The following is a 15,158-nucleotide window of genomic DNA, read 5'->3' as shown; positions in this document are numbered from 1 at the left end:
AAAACCTAAAGTTTGCTGTGCGCGCGTACTAAACATTTTTCTATATTAAATAATTATTAATTTTTGCGAACAATATTAAATAAAATCTCAAATGATTAAAATTACGATATTTTAAGTGTATAACATCGGTATAGATAACCGAACTGAGATAAATTAATTATAAGCAGCAAATAATTACATAAAAAATAATAGTAATTCGAAAATCTATAAAAATTTACAAAATCATCAAAGTCATCCGCCCGTTCGCGTCGGTCATACTCATATTATGCCGCCCGAAGGCTAGGTCATTTGGAATCAGTCACATCTTAATTATTTATTAGAATGTTATACAGTAAACTATAATTTCCATCTAGATGAAATGCTAAAAGTGACTATTATATTTATTTTCATAAGGATGAATATCAAATTATAGAAATCATCTAATTTTTGTTAATGATTTGTATAAAGAGATTTGTATAAATCTATATCGGCGCGCACCATGTATGCATCAAGCAAACTCACTGTGGGTGACGTTTTCTTAAAACAGCAAACTTTGCAAGCTGTTGCTTAGCAACGCGAAGGGACGATTGTTATTAACATGGCGGAATAAATTCCTTGTCAAATTAATTATTTTAATATATTGGTATATAACGAAAATATTACAAATATGAGAAAAAAAAGTATCCTATGTTCATCCCGGGACCCTCAAGTATCTCTATATGAGTATTTTATCACAATTAAATTAGCGGTTTGGCCCTGATTGCGGAAAAGACAGACAGACAGACAGACAGACAGAGTTACTTTCGAATTTATAATATAGGTATGGATTCTATCAGTGTTCTTAAATGCCCCTACATTTTTTTATAAACATATTTAATGTTAGAATTATTGTTAGAATTAGTTTTTTTTATTCTAATTTATTATAATATATCTAATATGTCACGTTTTATGTATTTTATATTATTTATTTAGTGTATTTAGGTAGGCATAACTAAAATATTTTTTATTCCGTTTCCATATAAAAAATAATATAAGCCAGCATTTATCGAAAAAAGGATTACAAAAATACACGGAAAAGACGCTTCAATATAAACTGCAGAGGCTTACATTGCGCACTGGAATCGTTGGAAAAGAATAACAATATTTTGGCAGCTCATTCGCCAACACACGTCCACGAGAACATCCGGATTTACTTTCAATCGGCATAACGAATGGAAAACTTGAATCGTTTATATGGAAAAATTAAAATCAGCTTTACACATGGCAGGAAATTTTTTTAAATAATTTATTCCCCTGGGTAGAGATTGAACCCACAATCATCGCTTTATAGTGTCCTGTGCCTCTGCGCCACGAGGACTTTATATGGAAAAAGGATGGACTAATCCAATTAGGATTGCATTACCCATCCACAAAGAACAGTTTTACAAACTAAACAAAGAATAAATAAGAGAAATACAAAACTAAGTAGGCGTTCTACAAAATGACTATCCATTATCAATATTACTCGAATAATCATTATAAGAAAAAAGAGAAAATAGTTTCGTTGTTGATATCTCATTCTTGTTATCGGAGCATTTGTAAATACTTAAGCCGAACTTTTAGCGAGGCATATTTTTTCCGAAGCTGAAATAGCTATTCTATAGATAATTATTTAAACAGTATTAAGAACACAATTGTTATTTAATAATAAAATATTTTATAGATATATTCACTACAATTAATTATTTTACCTGTGGGACTGTATATCTATATAATTAATTAATCTATAACAATCGTGCAAAGTGGACTAGGTTGAATAGGAAGGCAGACCCTGGCAAGAGCCGGGATTAATGCCAGGAGGAAGAAGTAGAAGGAAGAAGACTGTAAATACGACAAGTTATAGGTTGAAATCGCACTTGATAAATAAATATTTAATATTTTTTTACGGGGCAAAGTTGAGTTCCACCACATATATCTAATTCTGCCGAAAATGGGAAACGGTGCGTCTTAACACTAGGTTCCCTCTACCTACCCTGCTGTATGTTACAATAAAAATATTAGTATATTGATTAAAATATATTCAGAAAATAATCATTTGTGAACACATCACAGTCGTTTAATCGTATGGAACCACCAATTAAGTACCTTTTGTATCGAAAGAGTTGTATGGAACAGTTATTTCGTTCATGCAAAATCAAGAGAACCAACGAGCCGTCACTTCCAGTATGCTTTGTGACCGATCGCGCGTTAACCAATGCTTATCCCAGTCCGCCTTTTGTATTCTAATTATTCTTTCTAAATTAAACCCTATTTCCTTAAACAATTATTCTTTGCTGGAGAATAATTCTTTAAAGTGGAATACGTCTGAATTAACGTTCTACTATTTATTTAAGGTTAAAAACTGAATTAACTGCTGGAACTTTGATTGTAGCAATCAGTAAGGATTTACTGTTATGTTTAACTAAAAAAAATAAGTTAGAGTTCATAGAATTTATTTAAAGAACGAATGTATATATAAACACGAACACAATTCAGTTTTTTTAAACAAATAATCGTGTAGTTCAAGCGGGCGAAGCCGCAAGCGTGTCGCTAGTTTATATTTAAAAAAAGCAAACGTAAATTGGTGAACATGTGTGAAAATAATCTAATTTAATATATTAACTAGACAAGTTTCCTATTCCTATTTCTGTAGGACGTCAACACCGACACAATATAGAACTTGGCTGCAACTACTTGTTGCTACTAAGCAGCGGCGGGCGTTAGCTTAGATCAAAGTTTCTCGTCAAAACTATGACGCTAACAGCCTAAGAACAAAGGATGACATCAAAGTGTGATATGGGGAATCATTTTAAGTTATATTACTCAGGTATATGTACATGATAAAATATAACTAAATTATTATTCAAAAATTATATTTTAATATTTTCATTTCTTCGCTTTGCCACGAAGGCAAAAATTGCTACGTTGAGTTTCGCCACTTGACACACAATGGCTTCAGAATTCGGTGGAAAATGGGGAACGGAGTGTGTTAACACTAGTTCCCTCTGCCTGGCCTACTGTGTGCGGGATACAACGTAAAGCTTAGCGTAGCTTTTCAAATTATTTTTTATGTGTTAATATTATAGATTTCAGCAGAAAAATCATTTAATTTTTGCAGCCACATTAATAAAATACAAATATACTGTATATTATTTAAATTACAAGTATAAATAAACGACAATTGGCTGTGTTATCACAGACTTTATCTCATCACAGTAAGTATTTGCAAAGCTACGAAAAGGGTTCAATGAACTCATTACATCGTCGTAGCGACCAGTGTAGCGCCATTTTAATTAGTTTTACCATTCACTACAGCAAATAAGTTAAAGAAACAAGTAATCGTCGGTATAAACAAAACGTGCTTTACTTAACTAAGACTTCGTGATGTTATTCTCCAATTTATTACTTTTATCCTTTTATCATTTAAAATATTCATCAAGTAGTAATAGATGAGGCCAGTCGTTGCGTTGGGGCACAAACGTGCGACTTACAGTTGACACGACAGGTTGTGGACTCGCTTCTCACTCGGGGAATATTAAATATTAAATATTTTCATATCCTCGCTTTGGTAACGAACGTTTTTTGCAAAGTTGAAAATAGAAGTGTCCTCTGGAAAAGGAGCAGCATGGACATAGCAGCTGGGGAACCCAGTGACTGAGTTCGGTGGTTCCTTCTGCCTACTTTGCTATGTGCGGGATAAGGCGATAACATTATGTGCCAAAAGAAGCCCAGAGCAGGTGCTACGTTAATGAAAATAAATGGCACACCATATTTAGGCGTACAATCTATAAACATTAAAAATATTAAAACTCGTTGCAGAAAGATGACGAGCTAATCAAATTTCGCGAGTTGGAGAAAGTTGTCGGCAAGTTCGCAGATTCAATTAGGAGATACGCCGCTGCGGCCTCCACCCCCCGCACTCCCTGGCCCGCTCTGCCATAGAGCACAATGTATATACATTCGTACCATTTGATAACTTTGATAACAGTAGTTGTATGTTAAATAAATATATTTTTCTTTTCTTGGCCCCGGTTTCGTATACATTTTTAAGATAAGCCAAGCTTAACTGACGGCTACCGAATTAAAATAATATTTCATAGGAGATTATAACAAACTTTTTCAATTTAATCCGTCTAAAAAATAAGATATGATAAAGGAGTTAGAAATTAAAGTTTTTTGTAAAATGATTTTGAATTACGAGGACTATTCCATTAATCTACAAAAGTGGAGAAAGTTATATACAGAGTTTATTTACTTTTACGTTTTTCTAATGATTAATATATTGTCTACTAATGTTGCTTCTTTAAAATTTTCCACTAAATCGATAATTATGTTTTGTAATATATTAAATTTTATTCAGAATATTTTAAAAAACTAATCTTAATTAAAATCGTCGTTTACAGCGTAAATTAAGTAAAACACACTATACATGCCCTAATAAAATTGTCAATATATATTATATTATTATAGTATATAATATTTTTTTCTTATATATCTACCATGAACGGACAGCGATCAGTTTTTTTATTAAATGGCAAATAGATAGATCGAATATTACGTACTTATGGTAAAGAAAATCATAGTAATTTACTGAATAATTCCAATACGTGACCTGCAAACACTTATTAATAAGAAATAATATTAGAGAACATTTCTCCTAATCTGAGCGGCGATTGCAAGTTATCCATAAGTAATGAGGCTAGTTGGCAATTGCCAATGTGTGTGATGATGTGGAATTGAATTAGACCTACATACATTTATGAAGAAGTATATAGATAGATAAAATATTTAACAGTAAAAGAATCGTTTAGAGTTTCTTTTTTGATTGATTCAAAGCCGATTTTAGTGTTAAGACACTCCTGTTTCTCACTTTTGACGTATTTCAGAGAGGTTCTGTAAATTAATTAAATTATTATCATCACCAAGAATTACGAAAATGAAATTAATTTAAATATGATTCTAAGTGGTAATCGAACCCTCAATCATCCCCTATAGAGTCACTTACTAATTGCGCCAGTCATGCGAAAATGGAACCAACAAACAGGGGTATAATTTTTTAACCTACATACATAATTACATATATACGAAAGCTTGATTTTTCTTTTTTTAGGGATAAGCAGTAACACAAACCATAAACAAAGATTCCACAGGTAAAAACCATATCATTAACTTTATTATTTAAAATGTAAAAATAAAGATTTATTGTTAGAAATTCAGAGGCCAGTTGTGGCACAGAGGTACAAGCCTGTAACAGTAAACGCGACAGGTTGTAGATTCGATTCTCACTCGAGGAAATTAAATATTTCATATTGTTTCGCTGTAGCAATTCTTACTCCGGAATCCAGCGGAAAATAGGGCGACATGTCTTAACCCTCTGCCTATCCTGTATTTCAACTTTCATAATATGTAATCTATGATTGTTAAAATGCGAATACTACGAATATTGAAGCCTATGAGTGTAGATAACTCACACTTATTCTATTAAACTTGTCCACTGTCCTCATTCTGTTGGCACCAATGCTATTTTTAACGCAGCAGAAGGCGCCTGAGAGTAATTAATACATTCAGTAGTCTTTCATATAGTAGATACTTGTACTTTTAAAAACATGGCTGATTTGGTTTTTTTTTTATTATTTATACTTGTAATAGTTATTAATATAATATGGGTATTACAAAATATTATTTCGTAATATTTATTTATTTATTTATATTCTTTATTGCACAAAATAAGAAAAAAAAGTACAATAGGCGGGCTTAACCCTAACAAGCATAAAATGTTATTACTTTAGAAACATAATTTGATAAGAAGAAACTAATGTTAATTATTTAAAATTTCAATTTATCAATTTTATTATTTAAAGTTAACAAATTACTTATTATGAATGGTATAATACAATTATTAATTCAAAAGTAAATCGTAAAACGAAATGGCTAAAGCTTCTTTTCGTTAAGATAGATAAAATCTGTTATAGTTAAGCGGAGACGGGTGCAACCATCTTTAATCTTTGAATAATAAATTAAAATTGGCTGATTCCTGTGTCGGCTAATGAAAATCTTTATTTATGAGAGCTATTCATCGATAACGGCAGGATTTGAAGTATTATTTTATTATTTTTGACGGATTAACGTTATACAATGTACCCACATATAATGTGCTTATATTAAAGACATAAAGGTCCGAATTTCAAATTTATGTAGATACTTTTGTTCTTTTTTGTTTAATGTTACAATATGATTAATATTAAAAAAAATATTTGTATTATGAATGCATGCTGTGCATCTTCACAGTGAGATTGTCGAGCACATCGTGTTATACAGAGGGGGAGCTCGAAGGAGTATTTGTGACTTCATCTCTCTCATCATTCAAATAGATATGACAAGAACACAAAATTCAGAAAACTATTCTGCAATTCACAAAAGTCACATAGGGAAAAATTGTTGACGAAATGAAATTTTAATAATAAATACTAAGGCAAAAATGATATCACGTAATCCCTTCATAAATATATAGTTTTTTTCTATTACATATTATAGGTCCAAAGAAACAATTTCAATAAAGAAATTCATATTGAGGGCTTAGAATTTAGATTAATTCCAGTTTCCTTTTTTTTTCAGTTTCACATGTTTTTTATTCGTATATAGCATAAAATGTTTTTTTTTCTTTATTCCGTTTCACAAAGTAAAAACAGAACAATTATATGATCAGGTTGTTGTCCGTCTTTCCGTCTGTTAAGACCATTAATCTGGAAACCAAGTGGAATTAGAAAGCTGAAATTAATATAAAATTGTCAGGTCTATGAAAAGACGATGCTACGAGCATTTACGTATAGATTTGCTGCATTTTAGAGTGAAAACTTACAAAAATATAAAGAATAAAATCTAAAAAATAAAAATTTATGGGTATTTAATAGAAATTAATCATTACAAACTTACATTTCTCTTTCATTTCTTACAAAATTATTAATTACATCACAATATTTTATATAAAAGTTCAATATTTTACAATTATAAGAAAATAATAGAACCCATACTGTATTAGACAGTTTTTATTCGACAAAAAGCAATCATAATAATCACGGGCTAAGTGAAAGACTTTTTTATTCATCGCACGAATTCAAAAAATCTAATATTACTTCAGCTTCAGCCCGATCTCGCGAACAATGTAATTGTACGAGTTTAAGAATCGTATAAAATCAACTTTGAAAGGAGCAGCACTAATAACTTATCCTGTACCTACTTAAAATATGCAAATATCTTACTCTATGCTCTATCAATAAGATATTAAATATGCATATGCATTGTATTGGCAGTTTAAAACGTGGTTTAATACAGCTACTAACTGAATCTATTTCTAATTTTAACAGCTTAACGTTTTTTCACGAAGAGCAAGGTAGACAGAAAACTTGTGAGTGTTGAGGCACTTCTTTGAAACAAGTTAAGGGGCGAAACTTAACGCCGCACATCTAATTAAAAAAACATGAAAATAAAATTATCTTAGTTATAAAGTGAAACTTCAGGGATACTATTCTAAATTGTTTTTAATACCTAAGTATATGAACGTGGCAGAACTCAACAGGCAATGCTTCCAGAATTCCGCGGAAAGTGAGAAACAGAGTGTCTTAACACTACGATATAACGAAGCTGAAACCTTATTTGATTAGTTTACACTATAAAAAAGTAATAAATTTATTAAAGAAAAAGAAAATTACATAACGGAAATAATTGAACAAATTATTAATTATTTCACATCGCTACTTCTTACAGTACATACACGAGATATCCACCCATCCATATATTAATTATAGATTGACAGAGACAGTTGAAATAAAAATGAAGCTATAAAATCTAAATTGATTTGTGGACTTCAAACTCACACCCATCTATTACGATTTATGTGACTATAAAGGAAAACGGAATCTTCGACTTTATTTAAAATCAATTTTCCAATATTTTTAAAAGGCGTTGAATTATCACGTGTTAAACTAGACAAGTAAACAATGAGACATCCCACGGTCGACATTGGATTTTAAATGTCTATTATATTTTATTCTTTCTTAAGATCAATTTTCTTGTTAGCCTAATTTTTTTTAATCTTCACGCAGTATTCCGCACTAGCAGGGTAGGCTGAAGGAACCTGGGATCCTAGTGTTAGGACATTTCATTCCGATTAAGACATTTCCGTTCTCCACTTTTACGCCTAATTCTCTAGGCATTAGCTACGTTTTGAGTGGCAAAAGTCAACGCCGCGCTTTGCCTCATTTCCAGAGATAAGAAACGTAAATATTAAATATTTCATTTCATCAAGTCGGAATCGAACTTACAATGCGACAGGCGTTTATAGTCGCACGCTTGTGCCGGCACTACAACTGAACTCTAATTAATCTATATATATAAAAGGACTTGTCCTCACTGACTGAGGTAAGACGCACGCACAGCCGTAACCACTGTGCGTGAAATTTGAACGATGTTTACTTTCGTAATCTGGACATCCACTAAGAAGGGGTTTTGAAAAATTTTAACTCTAAAGGGATAAAATAGGGGTTCAAAGTTTGTATGGAAAAAAAATTAAATCGGCACCGATTTTTATAAAATTTAAAATTTAGATTTTTAAAAGTATTTAATTGAACACCTGTTTCATCGTTTTCTAGAGTTCTCCCTCTAAGGATGCAAATAAGGGGTTGAAAGTTTGTATGGAAAAATCTTTAAACCGCAACCGATTTTTATAAAATTTAAAATTTAGACTCTTAAAAATATTTAATCGAACACATGTTTCATGAGTTATTAGAATTCACCCCTAAATACGCACGTGAAGCTGCGCGCGTCCGCTAGTATTTAATAAAATAGATGTAGAAATTTATTTAAATATTCTAATATTATACCATTTTTACATGAGAGCTTGTGAATAGATTCCCAATTGAGGAAATGAAAATACGAGTAAATCAATAAATAAGCAAAGAAAAGTACGGCGTTAAGTTCCGCCGTTCAACACGAAATGCCTTAATATTTCGTCGGAAGTGATTTTTTTTATTATTTTTTATGTTTTTAAATAAATATGTACATATTTTTTGTGAATAAAGAATATTTTTATGTATTTAAATATATTTTTTATGTATATAATTTTTATCTTTTATCAGCTTCAACCTTGCAAGCCTGTCAAACCAGTCAACGAACAATTTATTGATAAAGCTGGGATAACGAGCGTTTTCGAGACATTGCCGGTTCCGTCACGTAGTCACACGTCGGCTGTCCGTGGCGCCATTATACTGATATCCTCATATGAGACACGCATATATATGTACATTTATATAAAAATCTAAATGAAAAGGTCAAAATTTACAAAGCCAGTCAGGCGTACAAGCGTGTGAATATGACAGGTACTAGGTTCGATTCTCGATTTCCCATAGAATTCGGTTAAAAATGGGGAACTTAACACTAGGTTCCCTGTGCTTACCCTACTGTATGCGGGATACAGCATGAAGCTAATTAAAGTTTTTACTAGCAACACTCTTAATAGCCTTTGCATAATTATTCGTCGTTGTACTTAACAAACATTCGAATTAAAAATATATATATCTTTAATTTATATGGTAAAAAGGTTTTTGTTTAATGATTGTTTTCGTGTAATGTTTCGAACAATTAAATTAATTAGGTACATCAATTATTTTTTAATAATATAATAAAATAAAACTATCTTAATAATTTATTATTTCTTATATAGTAAATGTACGATAATCTTGTCTATTTCCTTAATAGTTTCCACCGCAAAGCTATACGTCTCTACATTCAATGTATAATAGTTTCTAAGATAAACCTCTATCGTAGACGTCTCTACATTCGATCTAATTGGCAATGTTAATCACATGTATCGCATACATTAATCTTAACTCCGGCTATTTATCCCGTGGCCCGCATTGTCCCGCTGTCAAATTGTAAACTGTCGCCGAAAATTACTCCCATAATGATATTTCGGTAACAAGATTTCACACAAAACCCCATTTTTGATTATTGAATATGAAAAAAATATGTTTACAAAAATTAATTTAAATTTAAAAAAAAATTAAAAAAAAAAAACGGGATTTCTTGGTTCATTACGCAATGTACTAGCTTTATATAAACTTTATTATATAAATAGTAACAACGTTAACATAACATATTCCCATATCCAAATTTTAAAACAAAGCTAACAAGCACTAAGAAAATACATTGTGTAGAACATTTTCGTGAGACATCTAATTGGATTCTCGCGAAAGCTATATATGTAGCGATAAATAATCGTACGAAATTGATAAAGAAATATATGTATATTTTATAGTTTTATTATTGGAATATTTTTTAAACGTTTATTATACGCAAATATTATTACATTTGATATTGAATAATAATAAAAAAATTAAGTACATTAACCTTCTGTTTGTTTAAAGAAACAGGTACTTATAGTTTTAGAATTAGATCTACGGAAAAAAAAGAAATAAATAATTATAGCTATATATATAATTGCTATATATATATATATATATATATATATATACTGTTTTGTTCATATATATATATATATATATATATGAACAAAAACAGTACAAAGTCAAAACGTTAAAAACTGATGACAGGCAAAACTAAAGTCACGGCCTCACAACCGCCCAGCCGGGCGGCCGATACATTGACCAACGTACAACCGGTTGAATAAGCAATACAAACCGATGAATGAAATTACAATTTGTAATTGGAACACAGATACCGAGACCTCATTTCCTATATTTACCCATTAATTACATTCATGTCCTCGTGTACGTTGTGATAATGAAGAAAGTTAGTTAATCCCCCCTCCTCCCCCCAGTATTTATCTGAGTCGTTTCCGACTCCTCGTTGCGCACGTATTCCGCATGAATAATTCTGCGTTATTTACTGAAAGATGCCAGTTGTGGTGTTAAGGCACAAGCGTGTGATTGTAATTGCAATAGGTTGTGGGTTCGATCCCAACTCGAGGATAGTAAATATTTAATATTTTCATTGCGAGGCAAATATTCACAGTACGCAATGCCTTCGGAAATCTGCGGAAAATGAGCAGCGGATAGTCACTCTGCCTGCCCTGCCACATTGTGAAACTAAAATAGGAATTTTCACATCTCTTTAAATAGTTACTCATCGAATATATCTACTATCTCGCCACCTTATTTGTATATATTTTTTAAATTAATTAACAATGAATACAAATTGTATTCCTTTACATAAATATTTTACATTATTTTCTTAACAACCAAAAGCTTCTTGTAATTTTATATGAATTGTACAGTTTTCCTTATATAAGTTAATGAACAGTTGGGCGACTCGCGTAAAGTAGATTTACGAGTAACCCCGCGACCCGTCACCGTCCCTGGCTCCCTCGCACTACACAAGTCATCAATTTGCCCAGGACACACGACTTGGAATCCCGTTAATTAAACTATGTCTCCAAATTAAACTTACGCAACAAAGAAATATCTCATATACCCGTATTCAAGATTAAGAAAATAGTCAATTCTTAATTATAAATTCTTCTTAATTCCATTTAATAAAATAGTATTAAATACTAGATATGTAAAAATATATATTTTTTGCAATGGCAAAGTGAGACATTATATTAATCAATAGAAATCAATTAAATAAAATAGAGTTTTTAGTAGATTTTTTTTCCAATAGATTTAAATATTATAACATACTAGCGGCCCGCTCGCGGTTGCACCCGCGTGAACTATATTATTATTAATTTCTGTCTCCATCACGTCCTAGTGACGTCTATGCAAAATTTGAGACTTTTAGCATTTAGTAACGAATGACAAAGACAAATGTCATTAGTAACGAAGTTTCATACAAACTTTCAACCCCAAAAACAACCCCTTAGAAGTCGAATATTACAAATTCCCGTCTTAGCGAGCACCTACGTCCTATAAGTAACTCCTATACAAAATTTCAGATTCCTAGAATATATAGTTTCTGAGATTTCGTGATGAGTGAGTGACCTTTCGATTTTATATATATAGATAATAATAATTAAATAAAATAAATATTTAAATTACCAATGAGGCTGTGCCGGCTGGCGCCGAGGCTGGGCGCGGGCGGCGAGCCGGCCGCACGCAGCGCGCCGAGCGCGCCGCCGCCGCCGCCGCCGCCCAGAGGACCGCCCTCCAGCGCGCCTGGGACAAATAAACACATCAATTTAAAAAATTAAGAACTAAATAATAATTTTTTTTTTGAACTTATGACACATATTATAACCAAAAAGATATTATTATCTCAATATTATAAAGTTTCATTAAATATTTATTTATTTAATAATATACATAATACAGCAACGTATATAAATATATAAAATAATTTATAAATTTCTTTAATAAATATAATAACAAGACAAAAAGAACTTAAAACATAAAAAAAATATTTTGTTGTGGTAACATTGATATGTTATTGCCATATAAATCTAAATCGTTGGCTATAAAAACAAATGTCCACAAGTATTGACACATGCGTGGGGGTAATAGAAACGATAACAGTATTGACATGTCAAATCAGCTCCAAGCTCGCGCAGATAATACAATTCCAGAGTCGTTACAGCGCCGTTACCTGTTGGAGCACGGCGGTATCTGGTACCCGCCATATTTTAATTACAACGCGTGTTTTTTACGCTTTCAACGATTAAATTAAGCTTTATAGTTATATGTTATGGTCACGTGTCATTTTGTCACGCTGTACGCTGTACGCCCGCACACATGGTAGGTAGAGCCGAATTCCAAAGGCATTACGTGTTGAGCTACTACATTTAAATTATCTAATTAATTATAATCAAAATGATAGTTATTTATAAAATAATTAACGTTTTGCTAGTTTTGTTATAAGTGTATTATTTCGATACTGTAGATTTAATAACTACATTTATTGATGCGTATCCAATTATGCGAGATTGTCTGAATAGAACCACAAATTAAAATGGAAATTGATTAAACAATAATTTTTTTAAAACACCACAAAATTAATATGGATACATAAAAGTAATTAAACAAAAACGAAAACGAATTTAAAACTATACATTTAATGTTGAAAATTTAAGGATATCATATTTTTTTATTTATATTTTCATGTTTTCGATAGTTAAAATTAAATGTTAATTGTTGCTGAAGTTACAAATTCTCAAAATATTTTAATTGGTTATTACTACAACAAATTCGTTAGTAAATCTGTTAAAAAATAAAATGCTAAAATCTCAGTAACTATACGTACATCTTTCAAAAAGAACTGTAAATAAAATTCATGTTTTTATTTTACCTGTACCAATGTCAGTTATATCAGCATACGAAATACATGTCGACGGCACGCAGTCGACAGTACAGGAAATTGATTGGTCCTTTCAGTTTCCAATGAAGTGCCGATAAAAGTTCGAGATATAATGGACACTTGACGTCTCGAACTATGCGCGAGGGACTCAGTCTTGGTATATACGAAACTATGACCATATATCGGCGGCGATCGTCACAATTACACAACCCACATATAGCCATCCCTTATACGGATACATTCCCTATTCACTAGAGACTTACGTTTATTGCGTTCGTATATTATAGACAGAAATAATGTTTTTTTTTTTCTTCTGATTAATAACTAAAAAAATATTACTGTATTTATGTTAGATTTCTATCACGCAGTATACTCCGATCCTCATTCTCCGCCGAATTCTGGAAGCATTACGTGTTGAGTGGCGGAATTCTCCAACGAGCGAAGAAATGAAAATATAAATTTAAATAAATATTTCATTTCTTCGAATAGTGATAGAACCCACGACCATTCGCGTTTACAGTCACATATTTGTGCCCCTGCACCACAAAAGACCTCATAGTATATAGTCGTGAAAACAAATATTGTAATGACATTCTGAGTCTACTTTTTTTTAATATGAGTTTTTGTATTTTACTATTAACACATACAAAATATTGAAACCATAATAATGGTACCATCGAATTTCTCTGATGGTGGAATTGGAAGATAGCTCAAAAAACCTTGGATGCCCTACTAGTAGACATAGAACTTGTGCACATTACATTCGTCTTTTTAATGTGTTCTCTTGAAAAAAAATGTGTTTTTATTTTTTCAAGCTATTAAATTATTAAGATTACCTTTAGTGGCAGAACTCAACGCCGCGCTTTGTTTCGACACCAGAGCGAAGAAATGGAAATATAAACGTAAATAACTCCAGAATTCAGCAGAAAGTGGGGAACAGAATGTCTTCTTAGCACTAGGTTCCCTCTGCCTATCCTGCTGTGTGCGGGATACAGCGTGAAGCTGATTTTTATATCTTTAGTGATTTTCAGGCAAAAAACATAAGAAAAGGCTTCATCCTTAAATGACCCTTTTCAACATTAAGCCTTCGAGATAAACTTGCGCGGTATAGGAAACAAAATATCGAAGCTTATTCGTTGTATTATCCTTTGTTTTATCGTATATGTTAAGTGAATTTATAGCTGTAATTTTTCCTTTTTACTTTAACTATTGTTCAAAGTTATACGAAAAGTTTTTTTAACGAACAGGCTAATAATGTGGCAACCGAACGGTAGCATATGGACTGTAACAAGTTTTATTTATTATATCTGGAGTTTTATTTTAAGGCGAAGGTTGCTCACTTGGCTTACATCGTTAATATGGTACCTATTTATAAGTTTGCGATCAGATCTAAAACTATTTTTTCAGCTGCCTTAAAAATACTCTAAAGTAACGAGGCTATGAGTTTAAGTTCATAATAGACTATAAAATCTAAACCAAAATATTCTTTATCGGGCCATCACAACCGATATCGACCGTTACAAGGACTTATGAGTTCTAGTTTAAGTTATATTGAAATATAGTAGTATCAGTCCCATAGGAAGCTGCTAACATAGGAAATGCACTCTCTTATTAGGATATGCGGAGTCAGCTTAGCAGACCAAATTCGCAGTTAAAAGGAATAAAGAGAAATACAGTATTGGCGAGGACATCATGATGAGGATGATGAGGAACTTGCTAACATGATTTAAGCACGTCGAAAGAATGAGTGACGTGATAACAGATTTACGTGTGATTTTAGGTAGACCTTAGGAACACTATTCCGATGAAACTGGAGGAGGATCACATAAAAATTTTAAGAACCCCCCGAAGGGCAT

At 31.7% G+C, this 15,158-nt stretch overlaps 1 protein-coding gene across 5 annotated transcripts in view; it reads right to left on the bottom strand.

Moving 5' to 3' along the window:
* LOC146534520 (cyclic nucleotide-gated channel alpha-3) overlaps positions 1 to 15,158 on the bottom strand; it is a 79,473-nt gene that overhangs the window by 38,226 nt on the left and 26,089 nt on the right. For all 5 annotated transcript variants that reach the window (XM_085193671.1, XM_085193670.1, XM_085193673.1 and 2 more), the window contains exon 3: positions 12,051 to 12,167. The gene's annotated coding sequence lies outside the window, so the exon portion shown is untranslated. The remainder of the gene's footprint in view (positions 1 to 12,050; positions 12,168 to 15,158) is intronic.

This window comes from Heliconius melpomene, chromosome 11 (genome assembly GCF_056956725.1).
Source record: "Heliconius melpomene rosina isolate 202511_hmr_F chromosome 11, ASM5695672v1, whole genome shotgun sequence".
NCBI lineage: Eukaryota > Metazoa > Arthropoda > Insecta > Lepidoptera > Nymphalidae > Heliconius > Heliconius melpomene.
This window is presented reverse-complemented; position numbering and strand designations above follow the sequence as displayed.